Below are 19,217 nucleotides of genomic sequence, written 5' to 3' on the forward strand. Positions count from 1 at the left end.
CTAAAGCAGCTCTGCTGACCTGTTTCTTAGGCTCTAGAGCAGCTCTGCTGACCTGGTTTTCTGGCTCTAAAGCAGCTCTGCTGACCTCGTTCTCTCCCTCTAAAGCAGCTCTGTTTACCTGGTTTCTCTGGCTCTACAGCAGCTCGGCTGACCTGGTTCACTGGCTCTAGAGCAGCTCTGCTGACCTGGTTCTTAGGCTCTAAAGCTGCTCTGCTGACCTGGTTCTCTCCCTCTAACGCACCACTGCTGACCTGGTTTCTCTGGCCCTACAGCAGCTCTGCTGACCTGGTTCGCTGGCTCTAGAGCAGATCTGCTGACCTGGTTCTCTGGCTCTAAAGCAGCTCTTCTGACCTGGTTCTTAGGCTCTACAGCAGCTCTGCTGACCTGTTCTATGGCTCTAAAGCAGCTCTGCTGACCTGGTTTTCTGGCTCTAGAGCAGCTCTGCTGACCTGGTTCTCAGACTCTAGAGCAGCTCTGCTGACCTGGTTATCTGGCTCTACAGCAGCTCTGCTGACCTGGTTCTCTGGCTCTAAAGCAGCTCTGCTGACCTGGTTCTATGGCTCTAAATCAGCTCTGCTGACCTGGTTCTCTGGTTCTAGAGGAGCTCTGCTGCCCTGGTTCTCTGGCTCTAAAATAGCTCTGCTTACCTGGTTCTCTGCCCCTAGAGCAGCTCTGCTGACCTGGTTCTCAGGCTCTAGAGCAGCTCTGCTGACCTGGTTCTCTCCCTCTACAGCAGCTCTGCTGACCTGATTTATCTGGCTCTACAGCAGCTCTGCTGACCTGGTTTCTCTGGCTCTCCAGCAGCTCTGCTGACCTGGTTCTCTGGTTCTCTGGCTCTACAGCAACTCTGCTGACCTGGTTCTCTGGCTCTAAAGCAGGTCTGCTGACCTGGTTCTCTGGTTCTAGAGCAGCTGTGCTGACCTGGTTCTTAGGCTCTAGAGCAGCTCTGCTGACCTGGTTCTCTCCCTCTAAAGCAGCTCTGCTAACCTGGTTTCTCTGGCTCTACAGCAGCTCTGCTGACCTGGTTCCCTGGTTCTAGAGCAGCTCTGCTGACCTGGTTTTTAGGCTCTAGAGCAGCTCTGCTGACCTGGTTTTCTGGCTCTAAAGCAGCTCTGCTGACCTTGTTCTTTCCCTCTAAAGCAGCTCTGTGTACCTGGTTTCTCTAGCTCTACAGCAGCTCTGCTGACCTGGTTCTCTGGCTCTACAGCAGCTCTGCTGACCTGGTTCTCTGGCTCTAAAGCAGCTCTGCTGACCTGGTTCTCTGGTTCTAGAGCAGCTGTGCTGACCTGGTTCTTAGGCTCTAGAGCAGCTCTGCTGACGTGGTTCTCTCCCTCTAAAGCAGCTCTGCTGACCTGGTTTCTCTGGCTCTACAGCAGCTCTGCTGACCTGGTTCTCTGGTTCTAGAGCAGCTCTGCTGACCTGGTTTTTAGGCTCTAGAGCAGCTCTGCTGACCTGGTGTTCTGGCTCTAAAGCAGCTCTGCTGACCTTGTTCTTTCCCTCTAAAGCAGCTCTGTGTACCTGGTTTCTCTGGCTCTACAGCAGCTCAGCTGACCTGGTTCTTAGGCTCTAAAGCAGCTCTGCTGACCTGGTTCTCTGGTTCTAGAGCAGCTCTGCTGACCTGGTTCTCTCCCTCTAAAGCAACTCTGCTGACCTGGTTTCTCTGCCTCTACAGCAGCTCTGCTGACCTGGTTCTCTGATTCTAAAGCAGCTCTGTTGGCCTGGTTTCTCTGGCTCTACAGCAGCTCAGCTGACCTGGTTCTCTGGCTCTAAAGCAGCTGTGCTGACCTGGTTCTCTGGTTCTAGAGCAGCTGTGCTGACCTAGTTCTTAGGCTCTAGAGCAGCTCTGCTGACATGGTTCTCTCCCTCTAAAGCAGCTCTGCTGACCTGGTTTCTCTGGCTCTACAGCAGCTCTGCTGACCTGGTTCTCTGGCTCTAGAACAACTCTGCTGACCTGGTTTTTAGGCTCTAGAGCAGCTCTGCTGACCTGGTTTTCTGGCTCTAAAGCAGCTCTGCTGACCTTGTTCTCTCCCTCTAAAGCAGCTCTGTTTACCTGGTTTCTCTGGCTCTACAGCAGCTCGGCTGACCTGGTTCACTGGCTCTAGAGCAGCTCTGCTGACCTGGTTCTTAGGCTCTAAAGCAGCTCTGCTGACCTGGTTCTCTGGCCCTAGAGCAGCTCTGCTGACCTGGTTCTCTGGTTCTAAAGCAGCTCTGTTGACCTGGTTTCTCTGGCTCTACAGCAGCTTGGCTGACCTGGTTCGTAGGCTCTAGAGAAACTCTACTGACCTGGTTCTCTGGCTCTACAATGGCTCTGCTGACCTGGTTCTCTAGCTCTAAAGCAGCTCTGCTGACCTGTTCTATGGCTCTAAAGCAGCTCTGCTGACCTGGTTCTCTGGCTCTAAAGCAGCTCTGCTGACCTGGTTCTCGTGCTCTACAGCAGCTCTGATGACCTGGTTCTCTGGTTCTAAAGCAGCTCTGCTGACCTGGTTCTATGGCTCTAAATCAGCTCTGCTGACCTAGTTCTCAGGTTCTAGAGGAGGTCTGCTGACCTGGTTCTCTGGCTCTAAAGCAGCTCTGCTGACCTGGTTCTCTGCCTCTAGAGCAGCTCTGATGACCTGGTTCTCAGGCTCTATAGTAGATCTGCTGACCTGGTTCTCTGGCTCTAAAACAGCTCTGCTGACCTAGTTCTCTGGCTCTAAAGCAGCTCTGCTTAACTGGTTCTCTGGCTCTAGATCAGCTCTGCTGACCTGGTGCTTAGGCTCTAGAGCAGCTCTGCTGACCTGGTTCTTAGGCTCTAGAGCAGCTCTGCTGACCTGGTTCTTAGGCTCTAAAGCAGCTCTGCTGACCTGGTTCTCCGGCTCTATAGCAGCTGTGCTGATCTGCTTCTTAGGCTCTAGAGCAGGTCTGCTGACCTGGTTCTCTCCCTCTAAAGCAACTCTGCTGACCTGGTTTCTCTGCCTCTACAGCAGCTCTGCTGACCTGGTTCTCTGACTCTAAAGCAGCTCTGCTGGCCTGGTTTCTCTGGCTCTACAGCAGCTCTACTGACCTGGTTCTCTGGCTCTAAAGCAGCTCTGCTGACCTGGTTCTCTGGTTCTAGAGCAGCTGTGCTGACCTCGTTCTTAGGCTCTAGAGCAGCTCTGCTGACCTGGTTCTCTCCCTCTAAAGCAGCTCTGCTGACTTGGTTTCTCTGGCTCTACAGCTGCTCTGCTGACCTGGTTCTCTGGCTCTAGAGCAGCTCTGCTGACCTGGTTCTTAGGCTCTAGAGCAGCTCTGCTGACCTGGTTTTCTGGCTCTAAAGCAGCTCTACTGACCTCGTTCTCTCCCCCTAAAGCAGCTCTGTTTACCTGGTTTCTCTGGCTCTACAGCAGCTCTGCTGACCTGGTTCACTGGCTCTAGAGCAGCTCTGCTGACCTGGTTCTTAGGCTCTAAAGCAGCTCTGCTCACCTGGTTCTCTCCCTCTAACGCAGCACTGCTGACCTGGTTTCTCTGGCTCTACAGCAGCTCTGCTGACCTGGTTCTCTGGCTCTAGAGCAGCTCTGCTGACCTGGTTCTCTGGCTGTAAAGCAGCTCTTCTGACCTGGTTCCCTGACTCTACAGCAGCTCTGCTGACCTGGTTCTCTGGCTCTAAAGCAGCTCTGCTGACCTGGTTCTCTGGTTCTAGAGCAGCTGTGCTGACCTGGTTCTTAGGCTCTAGAGCAGCTCTGCTGACCTGGTTCTCCCCCTCTAAAGCAGCTCTGCTGACCTGGTTTCTCTGGCTCTACAGCAGCTCTGCTGACCTGGTTCTCTGGTTCTAGAGCAGCTCTGCTGACCTTGTTTTTAGGCTCTAGAGCAGCTCTGCTGACCTGGTTTTCTGCCTCTAAAGCAGCTCTGCTGACCTTGTTCTTTCCCTCTAAAGCAGCTCTGTTTACCTGGTTTCTCTGGCTCTACAGCAGCTCAGCTGACCTGGTTCTCTGGCTCTAGAGCAGCTCTGCTGACCTGGTTCTCTGGCTCTAAAGCAGCTCTTCTGACCTAGTTCTTAGTCTCTACAGCAGCTCTGCTGACCTGTTCTATGGATCTAAAGCAGCTCTGCTGACCTGGTTCTCTGGCGCTAAAGCAGCTCTGCTGACCTGGTTCTCTGGCTCTAGTGCAGCTCTGCTGGCCTGGTTCTCAGACTCTAGAACAGCTCTGCTGACCTGGTTCTCTGGCTCTAAAGCAGCTCTGTTGACCTGGTTCTCTGGCTCTAGAGAAACTCTACTGAGCTGGTTCTCTGGCTCTACAATGGCTCTGCTGACCTGGTTCTCTGGCTCTAAAGCAGCTCTGCAGACCTGGTTCTCTGCCTCTAGAGCAGCTCTGCTAACCTGGTTCTTAGGCTCTAGAGCAGCTCTGCTGACCTGGTTCTCTGGCTCTAAAGCAGCTCTGTTGACCTGGTTCTCTGGCTCTACAGCAGCTCTGATGACCTGGTTCTCTGGCTCTAAAGCAGCTCTGCTGACCTGGTTCTATGGCTCTAAATCAGCTCTGCTGACCTAGTTCTCAGGTTCTAGAGGAGGTCTGCTGACATTGGTTCTCTGGCTCTAAAGCAGCTCTGCTGACCTGGTTCTCTGCCTCTAGAGCATCTCTGATGACCTGGTTCTCAGGCTCTAGAGTAGCTCTGCTGACCTGGTTCTCTGGCTCTAAAAGAGCTCTGCTGACCTAGTTCTCTGGCTCTAAAGCAGCTCTGCTGACCTGGTTCTCTGGCTCTAGATCAGCTCTGCTGACCTGGTTCTTAGGCTCTAGAGCAGCTCTGCTGACCTGGTTCTTAGGCTCTAAAGCAGCTCTGCTGACCTGGTTCTCTGGCTCTATAGCAGCTGTGCTGACCTGCTTCTTAGGCTCTAGAGCAGCTCTGCTGACCTGGTTCTCTCCCTCTAAAGCAACTCTGCTGACCTGGTTTCTCTGCCTCTACGGCAGCTCGGCTGACCTGGTTCTCTGACTCTAAAGCAGCTCTGTTGGCCAGGTTTCTCTGGCTCTACAGCAGCTCTGCTGACCTGGTTCTCTGGCTCTAAAGCAGCTCTGCTGACCTGGTTCTCTGGTTCTAGAGCAGCCGTGCTGACCTGGTTCTTAGGCTCTACAGCAGCTCTGCTGACCTGGTTCTCTCCCTCTCAAGCAGCTCTGCTGACCTGGTTTCTCTGGCTCTACAGCAGCTCTGCTGGCCTGGTTCTCTGGCTCTAGAGCAGCTCTGCTGACCTGGTTTTTAGGCTCTAGAGCAGCTCTGCTGACCTGGTTTTCTGGCTCTAAAGCAGCTCTGCTGACCTTGTTCTCTCCCTCTAAAGCAGCTCTGTTTACCTGGTTTCTCTGGCTCTACAGCAGCTCGGCTGACCTGGTTCACTGGCTCTAGAGCAGCTCTGCTGACCTGGTTTACTGGCTCTAAAGCAGCTCTGCTGACCTGGTTCTCTGGCTCTAGAGCAGCTCTGCTGACCTGGTTCTCTGGCTCTAAAGCAGCTCTTCTGACCTGGTTCTTAGGCTCTACAGCAGCTCTGCTGACCTGTTCTATGGCTCTAAAGCAGCTCTGCTGACATGGTTCTCTGGCGCTAAAGCAGCTCTGCTGACCTGGTTCTCTGGATCTAGTGCAGCTCTGCTGACCTGGTTCTCAGACTCTAGAGCAGCTCTGCTGACCTGGTTCTCTGGCTCTAAAGCAGCTCAACTGACCTGGTTCTCTGCCTCTAGAGCAGCTCTGCTGACCTGGTTCTCAGGCTCTAGAGCAGCTCTACTGACCTGGTTCTCTGGCTCTAAAGCAGCTCTGCTAACCTAGTTCTCTATCTCTAAAGCAGCTCTACAGACCTGGTTCTCTCTCTCTAAAGCAGCTCTGTTGACCTGGTTTCTCTGGCTCTACAGCAGCTTGGCTGACCTGGTTCGTAGGCTCTAGAGAAACTCAACTGACCTGGTTCTCTGGCTCTACAATGGCTCTGCTGACCTGGTTCTCTCGCTCTAAAGCAGCTCTGCTGACCTGTTCTATGGCTCTATAGCAGCTGTGCTGATCTGCTTCTTGGGCTCTAAAGCAGCTCTGCTGACCTGGTTTCTCTGCCTCTAGAGCAGCTCTGCTAACCTGGTTCTTAGGCTCTAGAGCAGCTCTGCTGACCTGGTTCTCTGGCTCTAAAGCAGCTCTGTTGACCTGGTTCTCTGGCTCTAAAGCAGCTCTGATGACCTGCTTTCTGTGGCTCTTCAGCAGCTCTGGTGACCTGGTTCTCTGGCTCTACAGCAGCTCTGATGACCTGGTTCTCTGGCTCTAAAGCAGCTCTGCTGACCTGGTTCTATGGCTCTAAATCAGCTCTGCTGACCTAGTTCTCAGGTTCTAGAGGAGGTCTGCTGACATTGGTTCTCTGGCTCTAAAGCAGCTCTGCTGACCTGGTTTTAGCCTCTAGAGCATCTCTGATGACCTGGTTCTCAGGCTCTAGAGTAGCTCTGCTGACCTGGTTCTCTGGCTCTAAAAGAGCTCTGCTGACCTAGTTCTCTGGCTCTAAAGCAGCTCTGCTGACCTGGTTCTCTGGCTCTAGATCAGCTCTGCTAACCTGGTTTTTAGGCTCTAGAGCAGCTCTGCTGACCTGGTTCTTAGGCTCTAAAACAGCTCTGCTGACCTGGTTCTCTGGCTCTATACCAGCTGTGCTGACCTGCTTCTTATGCTCTAGAGCAGCTCTGCTGACCTGGTTCTCTCCCTCTAAAGCAACTCTGCTGACCTGGTTTCTCTGCCTCTACGGCAGCTCGGCTGACCTGGTTCTCTGACTCTAAAGCCGCTCTGTTGGCCAGGTTTCTCTGGCTCTACAGCAGCTCTGCTGACCTGGTTCTCTGGCTCTAAAGCAGCTCTGCTGACCTGGTTCTCTGGTTCTAGAGCAGCTGTGCTGACCTGGTTCTTAGGCTCTAGAGCAGCTCTGCTGACCTGGTTCTCTCCCTCTCAAGCAGCTCTGCTGACCTGGTTTCTCTGGCTCTACAGCAGCTCTGCTGACCTGGTTCTCTGGCTCTAGAACAGCTCTGCTGACATGGTTTTTAGGCTCTAGAGCAGCTCTGCTGACCTGGTTTTCTGGCTCTAAAGCAGCTCTGCTGACCTTGTTCTCTCCCTCTAAAGCAGCTCTGTTTACCTGGTTTCTCTGGCTCTACAGCAGCTCGGCTGACCTGGTTCACTGGCTCTAAAGCAGCTCTACTGACCTGGTTCTCTGCCTCTAGAGCAGCTCTGCTGACCTGGTTCTCAGGCTCTAGAGCAGCTCTACTGACCTGGTTCTCTGGCTCTAAAGCAGCTCTGCTAACCTAGTTCTCTATCTCTAAAGCAGCTCTGCAGACCTGGTTCTCTCTCTATAAAGCAGCTCTGTTGACCTGGTTTCTCTGGCTCTACAGCAGCTTGGCTGACCTGGTTTGTAGGCGCTAGAGAAACTCTACTGACCTGGTTCTCTGGCTCTACAATGGCTCTGCTGACCTGGTTCTCTCGCTATAAAGCAGCTCTGCTGACGTGTTCTATGGCTCTATAGCAGCTGTGCTGATCTGCTTCTTAGGCTCTAAAGCAGCTCTGCTGACCTGGTTTCTCTGCCTCTAGAGCAGCTCTGCTAACCTGGTTCTTAGGCTGTAGAGGAGCTCTGCTGACCTTGTTCTCTGGCTCTAAAGCAGCTCTGTTGACCTGGTTCTCTGGCTCTAAAGCAGCTCTGATGACCTGCTTTCTGTGGCTCTTCAGCAGCTCTGCTGACCTGGTTCTCTGGCTCTACAGCAGCTCTGATGACCTGGTTCTCTGACTCTAAAGCAGCTCTGCTGACCTGGTTCTATGGCTCTAAATCAGCTCTGCTGACCTGGTTCCCAGGTCATAGAGGAGGTCTGCTGACCTGGTTCTCTGGCTCTAAAGCAGCTCTGCTGACCTGGTTCTCTGCCTCTAGAGCAGCTCTGCTGACCTGGTTCTCAGGCTCTAGAGCAGCTCTGCTGACCTGGTTCTCTTGCTCTAAAACAGCTCTGCTGACCTAGTTCTCTGGCTCTAAAGCAGCTCTGCTGACCTGGTTCTCTGGCTCTAGATCAGCTCTGCTGACCTGGTTCTTAGGCTCTAGAGCAGCTCTGCTGACCTGGTTCTTAGGCTCTAAAGCAGCTCTGCTGACCTGGTTCTCTGGCTCTATAGCAGCTGTGCTGATCTGCTTCTTAGGCTCTAGAGCAGCTCTGCTGACCTGGTTCTCTCCCTTTAAAGCAACTCTGCTGACCTGGTTTCTCTGCCTCTACAGCAACTCTGCTGACCTGGTTCTCTGACTCTAAAGCAGCTCTGCTGGCCTGGTTTCTCTGGCTCTACAGCAGCTCTGCTGACCTGGTTCTCTGGCTCTAAAGCAGCTCTGCTGACCTGGTTCTCTGTTCTAGAGCAGCTGTGCTGACCTGGTTCTCTCGGCTCTAGAGCAGCTCTGCTGACCTGGTTCTCTCCCTCTAAAGCAGCTCTGCTGACTTGGTTTCTCTGGCTCTACAGCAGCTCTGCTGACCTGGTTCTCTGGCTCTAGAGCAGCTCTGCTGACCTGGTTCTTAGGCTCTAGAGCAGCTCTGCTGACCTGGTTTTCTGGCTCTAAAGCAGCTCTGCTGACCTGGTTATCTCCCTCTAAAGCAGCTCTGTTTACCTGGTTTCTCTGGCTCTACAGCAGCTCGGCTGACCTGGTTCACTGGCTCTAGAGCAGCTCTGCTGACCTGGTTCTTAGGCTCTAAAGCAGCTCTGCTGACCTGGTTCTCTCCCTCTAACGCAGCACTGCTGACCTGGTTTCTCTGGCTCTACAGCAGCTCTGCTGACCTGGTTCTCTGGCTCTAGAGCAGCTCTGCTGACCTGGTTCTCTGGCTCTAAAGCAGCTCTTCTGACCTGGTTCTTAGGCTCTATAGCAGCTCTGCTGACCTGTTCTATGGCTCTAAAGCAGCTCTGCTGACCTGGTTCTTTGGCGCTAAAGCAGCTCTGCTGACCTGGTTCTCTGGCTCTAGAGCAGCTCTGCTGACCTGGTTCTCAGACTCTAGAGCAGCTCTGCTGACCTGGTTCTCTGGCTCTACAGCAGCTCTGCTGACCTGGTTCTCTGGCTCTAAAGCAGCTCTGCTGACCTGGTTCTATGGCTCTAAATCAGCTCTGCTGACCTGGTTCTCTGGTTCTAGAGGAGCTCTGCTGCCCTGGTTCTCTGGCTCTAAAGTAGCTCTGCTTACCTGGTTCTCTGCCCCTAGAGCAGCTCTGCCGACCTGGTTCTCAGGCTCTAGAGCAGCTCTGCTGACCTGGTTCTCTCCCTCTACAGCAGCTCTGCTGACCTGATTTATCTGGCTCTACAGCAGCTCTGCTGACCTTGTTCTCTGACTCTAAAGCAGTTCTGCTGACCTGGTTTCTCTGGCTCTACAGCATCTCTGCTGGCCTGGTTCTCTGGCTCTAAATCAGCTCTGCTGACCTGGTTCTCTGGTTATAGAGCAGCTGTGCTGACCTGGTTCTTAGGCTCTAGAGCAGCTCTGCTGACCTGGTTCTCTGACTCTAAAGCAATTCTGCTGACCTGGTTTCTCTGGCTCTACAGCAGCTCTGCTGGCCTGGTTCTCTGGCTCTAAATCAGCTCTGCTGACCTGGTTCTCTGGTTCTAGAGCAGATGTGCTGACCTGGTTCTTAGGCTCTAGAGCAGCTCTGCTGACCTGGTTCTCTCCCTCTCAAGCAGCTCTGCTGACCTGGTTTCTCTGGCCCTACAGCAGCTCTGCTGACCTGGTTCTCTGGCTCTAGAGCAGCTCTGCTGACCTGGTTTTTAGGCTCTAGAGCAGCTCTGCTGACCTGGTTTTCTGGCTCTAAAGCAGCTCTGCTGACCTTGTTCTCTCCCTCTAAAGCAGCTCTGTTTACCTGGTTTCTCTGGCTCTACAGCAGCTCGGCTGACCTGGTTCACTGGCTCTAGAGCAGCTCTGCTGACCTGGTTCTTAGGCTCTAAAGCAGCTCTGCTGACCTGGTTCTCTGGCTCTAGAGCAGCTCTGCTGACCTGGTTCTCTGGCTCTAAAGCAGCTCTTCTGACCTGGTTCTTAGGCTCTACAGCAGCTCTGCTGTCCTGTTCTATGGCTCTAAAGCAGCTCTGCTGACCTGGTTCTCTGGCGCTAAAGCAACTCTGCTGACCTGGTTCTCTGGCTCTAGTGCAGCTCTGCTGACCTGGTTCTCAGACTCTAGAGCAGCTCTGCTGACCTGGTTCTCTGGCTCTAAAGCAGCTCTACTGACCTGGTTCTCTGCCTCTAGAGCAGCTCTGCTGACCTGGTTCTCAGGGTCTAGAGCAGCTCTACTGACCTGGTTCTCTGGCTCTAAAACAGCTCTGCTAACCTAGTTCTCTATCTCTAAAGCAGCTCTGCAGACCTGGTTCTCTCTCTCTAATGCAGCTCTGTTGACCTGGTTTCTCTGGCTCTACAGCAGCTTGGCTGACCTGGTTCGTAGGCTCTAGAGAAATTCTACTGACCTGGTTCTCTGGCTCTACAATGGCTCTGCTGACCTGGTTCTCTCGCTCTAAAGCAGCTCTGCTGACCTGTTCTATGGCTCTATAGCAGCTGTGCTAACCTGGTTCTTAGGCTCTAGAGAAACTCTACTGACCTGGTTCTCTGGCTCTACAATGGCTCTGCTGACCTGGTTCTCTCGCTCTAAAGCAGCTCTGCTGACCTGGTTTCTCTGCCTCTAGAGCAGCTCTGCTAACCTGGTTCTTAGGCTCTAGAGCAGCTCTGCTGACCTGGTTCTCTGGCTCTAAAGCAGCTCTGTTGACCTAGTTCTCTGGCTCTAAAGCAGCTCTGATGACCTGCTTTCTGTGGCTCTTCAGCAGCTCTGCTGACCTGGTTCTCTGGCTCTACAGCAGCTCTGATGACCTGGTTCTCTGGCTCTAAAGCAGCTCTGCTGACCTGGTTCTATGGCTCTAAATCAGCTCTGCTGACCTAGTTCTCAGGTTCTAGAGGAGGTCTGCTGACATTGGTTCTCTGGCTCTAAAGCAGCTCTGCTGACCTGGTTCTCTGCCTCTAGAGCATCTCTGATGACCTGGTTCTCAGGCTCTAGAGTAGCTCTGCTGACCTGGTTGTCTGGCTCTAAAAGAGCTCTGCTGACCTAGTTCTCTGGCTCTAAAGCAGCTCTGCTGACCTGGTTCTCTGGCTCTAGATCAGCTCTGCTGACCTGGTTCTTAGGCTCTAGAGCAGCTCTGCTGACCTGGTTCTTAGGCTCTAAAGCAGCTCTGCTGACCTGGTTCTCTGGTTCTATAGCAGCTGTGCTGACCTGCTTCTTAGGCTCTAGAGCAGCTCTGCTGACCTGGTTCTCTCCCTCTAAAGCAACTCTGCTGACCTGGTTTCTCTGCCTCTACGGCAGCTCGGCTGACCTGGTTCTCTGACTCTAAAGCAGCTCTGTTGGCCAGGTTTCTCTGGCTCTACAGCAGCTCTGCTGACCTGGTTCTCTGACTCTAAAGCAGTTCTGCTGACCTGGTTTCTCTGGCTCTACAGCAGCTCTGCTGGCCTGGTTCTCTGGCTCTAAATTAGCTCTGCTGACCTGGTTCTCTGGTTCTAGAGCAGCTGTGCTGACCTGGTTCTTAGGCTCTAGAGCAGCTCTGCTGACCTGGTTCTCTCCCTCTAAAGCAGCTCTGCTGACTTGGTTTCTCTGGCTCTACAGCAGCTCTGCTGACCTGGTTCTCTGGCTCTAGAGCAGCTCTGCTGACCTGGTTCTTAGGCTCTTGAGCAGCTCTGCTGACCTGGTTTTCTGTCTCTAAAGCAGCTCTGCTGACCTCGTTCTCTCCCTCTAAAGCAGCTCTGTTTACCTGGTTTCTCTGGCTCTACAGCAGCTCGGCTGACCTGGTTCACTGGCTCTAGAGCAGCTCTGCTGACCTGGTTCTTCGGCTCTAAAGCAGCTCTGCTGACCTGGTTCTCTGGTTCTAGAGCAGCTCTGCTGACCTGGTTCTCTCCCTCTCAAGCAGCTCTGCTGACCTGGTTTCTCTGGCTCTACAGCAGCTCTGCTGACCTGGTTCTCTGGCTCTAGAGCAGCTCTGCTGACCTGGTTTTTAGGCTCTAGAGCAGCTCTGCTGACCTGGTTTTCTGGCTCTAAAGCAGCTCTGCTGACCTTTTTCTCTCCCTCTAAAGCAGCTCTGTTTACCTGGTTTCTCTGGCTCTACAGCAGCTCGGCTGACCTGGTTCACTGGCTCTAGAGCAGCTCTGCTGACCTGGTTCTTAGGCTCTAAAGCAGCTCTGCTGCCCTGGTTCTCTGGGTCTAGAGCAGCTCTGCTGACCTGGTTCTCTGGCTCTAAAGCAGCTCTTCTGAACTGGTTCTTAGGCTCTACAGCAGCTCTGCTGACCTGTTCTATGGCTCTAAAGCAGCTCTGCTGACCTGGGTCTCTGGCGCTAAAGCAGCTCTGCTGACCTGGTTCTCTGGCTCTAGTGCAGCTCTGCTGACCTGGTTCTCAGACTCTAGAGCAGCTCTGCTGACCTGGTTCTCTGGCTCTAAAGCAGCTCTACTGACCTGGTTCTCTACCTGTAGAGTAGCTCTGCTGACCTGGTTCTCAGGCTCTAGAGCAGCTCTACTGACCTGGTTCTCTGGCTCTAAAGCAGCTCTGCTAACCTAGTTCTCTATCTCTAAAGCAGCTCTGCAGACCTTTTTCTCTCTCTCTAAAGCAGCTCTGTTGACCTGGTTTCTCTGGCTCTACAGCAGCTTGGCTGACATGGTTCGTAGGCTCAAGAGAAACTCTACTGACCTGGTTCTCTGGCTCTACAATGGCTCTGCTGACCTGGTTCTCTCGCTCTAAAGCAGCTCTGCTGACCTGTTCTATGGCTCTATAGCAGCTGTGCTGATCTGCTTCTTAGGCTCTAAAGCAGCTCTGCTGACCTGGTTTCTCTGCCTCTAGAGCAGCTCTGCTAACCTGGTTCTTAGGCTCTAGAGCAGCTCTGCTGACCTGGTTCTCTGGCTCTAAAGCAGTTCTGTTGACCTGGTTCTCTGGCTCTAAAGCAGCTCTGATGACCTGCTTTCTGTGGCTCTTCAGCAGCTCTGCTGACCTGGTTCTCTGGCTCTACAGCAGCTCTGATGACCTGGTTCTCTGGCTCTAAAGCAGCTCTGCTGACCTGGTTCTATGGCTCTAAATCAGCTCTGCTGACCTAGTTCTCAGGTTCTAGAGGAGGTCTGCTGACATTGGTTCTCTGGCTCTAAAGCAGCTCTGCTGACCTGGTTCTCTGCCTCTAGAGCATCTCTGATGACCTGGTTCTCAGGCTCTAGAGTAGCTCCGCTGACCTAGTTCTCTGGCTCTAAAAGAGCTCTGCTGACCTAGTTCTATGGTTTTAAAGCAGCTCTGCTGACCTGGTTCTCTGGCTCTAGATCAGCTCTGCTGACCTGGTTCTTAGGCTCTAGAGCAGCTCTGCTGACCTGGTTCTTAGGCTCTAAAGCAGCTCTGCTGACCTGGTTCTCTGGCTCTATAGCAGCTGTGCTGACCTGCTTCTTAGGCTCTAGAGCAGCTCTGCTGACCTGGTTCTCTCCCTCTAAAGCAACTCTGCTGACCTGGTTTCTCTGCCTCTACGGCAGCTCGGCTGACCTGGTTCTCTGACTCTAAAGCAGCTCTGTTGGCCAGGTTTCTCTGGCTCTAAAGCAGCTCTGCTGGCCTGGTTCTCTGGCTCTAAAGCAGCTCTGCTGACCTGGTTCTCTGGTTCTAGAGCAGCTGTGCTGACCTGGTTCTTAGGCTCTAGAGCCGCTCTGCTGACCTGGTTCTCTCCCTCTCAAGCAGCTCTGCTGACCTGGTTTCTCTGGCTCTACAGCAGCTCTGCTGACCTGGTTCTCTGGCTCTAGAGCAGCTCTGCTGACCTGGTTTTCAGGCTCTAGAGCAGCTCTGCTGACCTGGTTTTCTGGCTCTAAAGCAGCTCTGCTGACCTTGTTCTCTCCCTCTAAAGCAGCTCTGTTTACCTGGTTTCTCTGGCTCTACAGCAGCTCGGCTGACCTGGTTCACTGGCTCTAGAGCATCTCTGCTGACCTCGTTCTTAGGCTCTAAAGCAGCTCTGCTGACCTGGTTCTCTGGCTCTAGAGCAGCTCTGCTGACCTGGTTCTCTGGCTCTAAAGCAGCTCTTCTGACCTGGTTCTTAGGCTCTACAGCAGCTCTGCTGACCTGTTCTGTGGCTCTAAAGCAGCTCTGCTGACCTGGTTCTCTGGCGCTAAAGCAGCTCTGCTGACCTGGTTCTCTGGCTCTAGTGCAGCTCTGCTGACCTGGTTCTCTGCCTCTAGAGCAGCTCTGCTGACCTGGTTCTTTGGCGCTAAAGCAGATCTGCTGACCTGGTTTCTCTGGCTCTACAGCAGCTCTGCTGACCTGGTTCTCTGGCTCTAAAGCAGCTCTTCTGACCTGGTTCTTAGGCTCTACAGCAGCTCTGCTGACCTGTTCTGTGGCTCTAAAGCAGCTCTGCTGACCTGGTTCTCAGACTCTAGAGCAGCTCTGCTGACCTGGTTCTCTGGCTCTAAAGCAGCTCTACTGACCTGGTTCTCTGCCTCTAGAGCAGCTCTGCTGACCTGGTTCTTTGGCGCTAAAGCAGATCTGCTGACCTGGTTTCTCTGGCTCTACAGCAGCTCTGCTGACCTGGTTCTCTGGCTCCAAATCTGCTCTGCTGACCTGGTTCTAGAGCAGCTGTGCTGACCTGGTTCTTAGGTTCTAGAGCAGCTCTGCTGACCTGGTTTTCTCCCTCTAAATCAGCTCTGCTGACCTGGGTTCTCTGGCTCTACAGCAGCTCTGCTGACCTGGTTCTCTGGCTCTAGAGCAGCTCTACTGACCTGGTTCTTAGGCTCTAGAGCAGCTCTGCTGACCTGGTTTTCTGGCTCTAAAGCAGCTCTGCTGACCTCGTTCTCTCCCTCTAAAGCAGCTCTGTTTACATGGTTTCTCTGGCTCTAAAGCAGCTCTGCTGACCTGGTTCACTCCCTCTAACGCGGCACTGCTGACCTGGTTTCTCTGGCTCTACAGCAGCTCTGCTGACCTGGTTCTCTGGCTCTAGAGCAGCTCTGCTGACCTGGTTCTTTGGCTCTAAAGCAGCTCTTCTGACCTGGTTCTTAGGCTGTACAGCAGCTCTGCTGACCTGTTCTATGGCTCTAAAGCAGCTCTGCTGACCTGGTTCTTTGGCGCTAAAGCAGCTCTGCTGACCTGGTTCTCTGGCTCTACAGCAGCTCTGCTGACCTGTTCTATGGCTCTAAAGCAGCTCTGCTGACCTGGTTCTTTGGCGCTAAAGCAGCTCTGCTGACCTGGTTCTCTGGCTCTAGAGCAGCTCTGCTGACCTGGTTCTCAGACTCTAGAGCAGCTCTGCTGACCTCGTTCTCTGGCTCTACAGCAGCTCTGCTGACCTGGTTCTCTGGCTCTAAAGCAGCTCTGCTGACCTGGTTCTATGGCTCTAAATCAGCTCTGCTGACCTGGTTCTCTGGTTCTAGAGGAGCTCTGCTGCCCTGGTTCTCTGGCTCTAAAGTAGCTCTGCTTACCTGGTTCACTGCCCCTAGAGCAGCTCTGCCGACCTGGTTCTCAGGCTCTAGAGCAGCTCTGCTGACCTGGTTCTCTCCCTCTACAGCAGCTCTGCTGACCTGATTTATCTGGCTCTACAGCAGCTCTGCTGGCCTGGTTCTCTGGCTCTAAATCAGCTCTGCTGACCTGGTTCTCTGGTTCTAGAGCAGCTGTGCTGACCTGGTTCTTAGGCTCTAGAGCAGCTCTGCTGACCTGGTTCTCTGGCTCTACAGCAGCTCTGCTGGCCTGGTTCTCTGGCTCTATAGCAGCTCTGCTGACCTGGTTCTCTGGCTCTAGAGCAGCTCTGCTGACCTGGTTCTCTTGCTCTAAAACAGCTCTGCTGACCTAGTTCTCTGGCTCTAAAGCAGCTCTGCTGACCTGGTTCTCTGGCTCTAGATGAGCTCTGCTGACCTGGTTCTTAGGCTCTAGAGCAGCTCTGCTGACCTGGTTCTTAGGCTCTAAAGCAGCTCTGCTGACCTGGTTCTCTGGCTCTATAGCAGCTGTGCTGATCTGCTTCTTAGGCTCTAGAGCAGCTCTGCTGACCTGGTTCTCTCCCTCTAAAGCAACTCTGCTGACCTGGTTTCTCTGCCTCTACAGCAACTCTGCTGACCTGGTTCTCTGACTCTAAAGCAGCTTTGCTGGCCTGGTTTCTCTGGCTCTACAGCAGCTCTGCTGACCTGGTTCTCTGGCTCTAAAGCAGCTCTGCTGACCTGGTTCTCTGTTCTAGAGCAACTCTGCTGACCTGGTTCTTAGGCTCTAGAGCAGCTCTGCTGATCTGCTTCTTAGGCTCTAAAGCAGCTCTGCTGACCTGGTTTCTCTGCCTCTAGAGCAGCTCTGCTAACCTGGTTCTTAGGCTCTAGAGCAGCTCTGCTGACCTGGTTCTCTGGCTCTAAAGCAGCTCTGTTGACCTGGTTCTCTGGCTCTAAAGCAGCTCTGATGACCTGCTTTCTGTGGCTCTTCAGCAGCTCTGCTGACCTGGTTCTCTGGCTCTACAGCAGCTCTGATGACCTGGTTCTCTGACTCTAAAGCAGCTCTGCTGACCTGGTTCTATGGCTCTAAATCAGCTCTGCTGACCTGGTTCCCAGGTCATAGAGGAGAGGAGGTCTGCTGACCTGGTTCTCTGGCTCTAAAGCAGCTCTGCTGACCTGGTTCTCAGCCTCTAGAGCAGCTCTGCTGACCTGGTTCTCTTGCTCTAAAACAGCTCTGCTGACCCAGTTCTCTGGCTCTAAAGCAGCTCTGCTGACCTGGTTCTTAGGCTCTAGAGCAGCTCTGCTGACCTGGTTATTAGGCTCTAAAGCAGCTCTGCTGACCTGGTTCTCTGGCTCTATAGAAGCTGTGCTGATCTGCTTCTTAGGCTCTAGAGCAGCTCTGCTGACCTGGTTCTCTCCCTCTAAAGCAACTCTGCTGACCTGGTTTCTCTGCCTCTACAGCAACTCTGCTGACCTGGTTCTCTGACTCTAAAGCAGCTTTGCTGGCCTGGTTTCTCTGGCTCTACAGCAGCTCTGCTGACCTGGTTCTCTGGCTCTAAAGCAGCTCTGCTGACCTGGTTCTCTGTTCTAGAGCAACTCTGCTGACCTGGTTCTTAGGCTCTAGAGCAGCTCTGCTGACCTGGTTCTTAGGCTCTAAAGCAGCTCTGCTGACCTGGTTCTCTGGCTCTAGAGCAGCTCTGCTGACCTGGTTCTCAGACTCTAGAGCAGCTCTGCTGACCTCGTTCTCTGGCTCTACAGCAGCTCTGCTGACCTGGTTCTCTGGCTCTAAAGCAGCTCTGCTGACCTGGTTCTATGGCTCTAAATCAGCTCTGCTGACCTGGTTCTCTGGTTCTAGAGGAGCTCTGCTGCCCTGGTTCTCTGGCTCTAAAGTAGCTCTGCTTACCTGGTTCACTGCCCCTAGAGCAGCTCTGCCGACCTGGTTCTCAGGCTCTAGAGCAGCTCTGCTGACCTGGTTCTCTCCCTCTACAGCAGCTCTGCTGACCTGATTTATCTGGCTCTACAGCAGCTCTGCTGGCCTGGTTCTCTGGCTCTAAATCAGCTCTGCTGACCTGGTTCTCTGGTTCTAGAGCAGCTGTGCTGACCTGGTTCTTAGGCTCTAGAGCAGCTCTGCTGACCTGGTTCTCTGGCTCTACAGCAGCTCTGCTGGCCTGGTTCTCTGGCTCTATAGCAGCTCTGCTGACCTGGTTCTCTGGCTCTAGAGCAGCTCTGCTGACCTGGTTCTCTTGCTCTAAAACAGCTCTGCTGACCTAGTTCTCTGGCTCTAAAGCAGCTCTGCTGACCTGGTTCTCTGGCTCTAGATGAGCTCTGCTGACCTGGTTCTTAGGCTCTAGAGCAGCTCTGCTGACCTGGTTCTTAGGCTCTAAAGCAGCTCTGCTGACCTGGTTCTCTGGCTCTATAGCAGCTGTGCTGATCTGCTTCTTAGGCTCTAGAGCAGCTCTGCTGACCTGGTTCTCTCCCTCTAAAGCAACTCTGCTGACCTGGTTTCTCTGCCTCTACAGCAACTCTGCTGACCTGGTTCTCTGACTCTAAAGCAGCTTTGCTGGCCTGGTTTCTCTGGCTCTACAGCAGCTCTGCTGACCTGGTTCTCTGGCTCTAAAGCAGCTCTGCTGACCTGGTTCTCTGTTCTAGAGCAACTCTGCTGACCTGGTTCTTAGGCTCTAGAGCAGCTCTGCTGATCTGCTTCTTAGGCTCTAAAGCAGCTCTGCTGACCTGGTTTCTCTGCCTCTAGAGCAGCTCTGCTAACCTGGTTCTTAGGCTCTAGAGCAGCTCTGCTGACCTGGTTCTCTGGCTCTAAAGCAGCTCTGTTGACCTGGTTCTCTGGCTCTAAAGCAGCTCTGATGACCTGCTTTCTGTGGCTCTTCAGCAGCTCTGCTGACCTGGTTCTCTGGCTCTACAGCAGCTCTGATGACCTGGTTCTCTGACTCTAAAGCAGCTCTGCTGACCTGGTTCTATGGCTCTAAATCAGCTCTGCTGACCTGGTTCCCAGGTCATAGAGGAGAGGAGGTCTGCTGACCTGGTTCTCTGGCTCTAAAGCAGCTCTGCTGACCTGGTTCTCAGCCTCTAGAGCAGCTCTGCTGACCTGGTTCTCTTGCTCTAAAACAGCTCTGCTGACCCAGTTCTCTGGCTCTAAAGCAGCTCTGCTGACCTGGTTCTTAGGCTCTAGAGCAGCTCTGCTGACCTGGTTATTAGGCTCTAAAGCAGCTCTGCTGACCTGGTTCTCTGGCTCTATAGAAGCTGTGCTGATCTGCTTCTTAGGCTCTAGAGCAGCTCTGCTGACCTGGTTCTCTCCCTCTAAAGCAACTCTGCTGACCTGGTTTCTCTGCCTCTACAGCAACTCTGCTGACCTGGTTCTCTGACTCTAAAGCAGCTTTGCTGGCCTGGTTTCTCTGGCTCTACAGCAGCTCTGCTGACCTGGTTCTCTGGCTCTAAAGCAGCTCTGCTGACCTGGTTCTCTGTTCTAGAGCAACTCTGCTGACCTGGTTCTTAGGCTCTAGAGCAGCTCTGCTGACCTGGTTCTTAGGCTCTAAAGCAGCTCTGCTGACTTGGTTCTCTGGCTCTATAGCAGCTGTGCTGATCTGCTTCTTAGGCTCTAGAGCAGCTCTGCTGACCTGGTTCTCTCCCTCTAAAGCAACTCTGCTGACCTGGTTTATCTGCCTCTACAGCAACTCTGCTGACCTGGTTCTCTGACTCTAAAGCAGCTCTGCTGGCCTGGTTTCTCTGGCTCTACAGCAGCTCTGCTGACCTGGTTCTCTGGCTCTAAAGCAGCTCTGCTGACCTGGTTCTCTGTTCTAGAGCAGCTGTGCTGACCTGGTTCTTAGGCTCT

This window comes from Triturus cristatus, chromosome 1_1 (genome assembly GCF_964204655.1).
Source record: "Triturus cristatus chromosome 1_1, aTriCri1.1, whole genome shotgun sequence".
In the NCBI taxonomy this organism is placed as follows: domain Eukaryota; kingdom Metazoa; phylum Chordata; class Amphibia; order Caudata; family Salamandridae; genus Triturus; species Triturus cristatus.